The sequence below is a fragment of the Anser cygnoides genome, chromosome 5, assembly GCF_040182565.1.
Source record: "Anser cygnoides isolate HZ-2024a breed goose chromosome 5, Taihu_goose_T2T_genome, whole genome shotgun sequence".
In the NCBI taxonomy this organism is placed as follows: domain Eukaryota; kingdom Metazoa; phylum Chordata; class Aves; order Anseriformes; family Anatidae; genus Anser; species Anser cygnoides.
The window spans coordinates 16,725,944-16,727,910 of NC_089877.1; positions in this window are offsets into that span (position 1 = coordinate 16,725,944).

Consider the following 1,967-nt stretch of genomic DNA (forward strand, 5'->3'; position numbering starts at 1 on the left):
TTTAGTAGTCTTCTGCTGCAACAAAAAGAAAAGAGCCATGTGTATCTGTAGGCAGAAAATACGTTAACTGATGAGTCCCTAACCCATATTTATAAGCACCAGAATGTCAATTTTTATTTCACTCCTTGTGAAATACTGATCTCTGCAGTGGGACTTTACACCACATTTTCCCAGAACTCGAGGAGACACAGTAATTTTAAGTGCAAAGGAAGACTCTGAAGATGTATGCCTGAAATTTAAGTCCTCGGGTTCCATGGGCCACAGAAGTGCCAGCCTCTCTCAGTGGGGCTCCTTCCCCTCCTTGTAAGTTGCTTGGTGTTAAACCTGCCAAACCCCTGTCTTCTTTGCAGAAATAGTGACACCACTCGCTAGCACGTTGGATTTTACAAGCAGGACACCTGTACATTCAAAACTTGGACTGAATCCATCATTTTGCAGGTGCACTATTCACTGTGACATCAAAGCCACTAAACCCAGATGTTGTAGGGTACGTTAAATTATGGTGATGTGCGCGTGTATGCTGAGGCTGCACACCGGCCGAGAAGAGCATGATGGAGCGGGGCCACGCAGGAGGGCCAAAACCCCATCCTGAGAAGGAAACAAATGCGGAGAGCTGAAGAAACATTGTGGATGCTTTTCTTAACCTGTATAAACACATTTTAACAGCTCTGTGATATTAGTTAGTTAATATTACTAATTTTTTATGCATATGGAGCCAGAGTACTGGAAGTAGAAAGACACAGGTGAAGGCATGGGCAGACCTAACTCTCTCATACATGGCAACCTAACTAAAAAAATTAAATGACCAGTTTGCATACATTAATATGCTAAAGATACAAGAATACAATATTCACCTAGGGAATGATTTTTACATGTTCCCATGTTTCTTCCCCTGATATACCACAGCATTAGGAAGTGTCTTTGGGGAATGAAACCTTAATTCTTCAGCAAAATCTCAAATCAACTACACTAAGGAAGGGCTGAGAACCTGATTTTAAAGTTAAATAAGATCGAACAAGAATTGTTCCAAGCCCAGCAGGAAAATAAAGCGTGATTTCTAACGTCAAGCTCTAATTTTGTTGGACTGCCAGCGCGTAAATGCGGTTGATGTTCTGAAGATGTAAAAGCACCTGCACAACCACATAACCTGAAGTTTAAGTCTTCTCGTGTTTTGCAAAAAACAAACAAGCATTAATCTCTCTGTGGACAGACCACGCAGAATATCATTTACCAGAGTCCAGAGTGGTTTATGCAAATTAGAGTAGTTTCAGAGGGAAGCATGCCTTTCTATTCCTCATTACTGTTCAGTTATTAGAGTCATCATTTGAGGTAAATTTCATTATGTGAAGGACTGCAGTGATTTGTAAGGCCAGTGTCAAAGGGAAAAATATACATACATATATTTAATCAAGAAAATGGTAATAATTTTTAGTTTTTCTTTGGCGTCTGGCATCTAGGATCTCCAAGTCCTTTATAAACACTAATGAAATAAACTTCACAATAGTCCCATGAGGAAGAAAAAATATTATTCCCAATAACAGATGAGAAAAACTGAGTCACAGAGAGTTTAAATGACTTATTAACAAAACAGAGGATGTCTGGCAATACAGATTAGATTCCTTTACTCTAAAATGCTCTAATAAGATAGAAAGTTGGTAATTTGGGGAAACAGTTGTATAATTAACCAAAGTGAATGGCTGCTTTCTCAGTGGCTACAGCCACCCAGCCATCAGCTTAGAATTAAGCATCCAGACCAGGTGCTAGCAAAATGCTCTAGCTCAATTCTCACCCTCCTGTGCAGCCTTTACTTTCTGCACAACTTGGGACACTTCCTTCAGGTTTTAACATCCTGTACTGGACAAGCTGTGGATGAGCAATAGTACAACACCACCCTGGATAAACACCAGGTTTTGACTCCGTATGGTTAGCTAGGGAACGCAGTGCTGAACTCAGCTTGACAAAGTTTT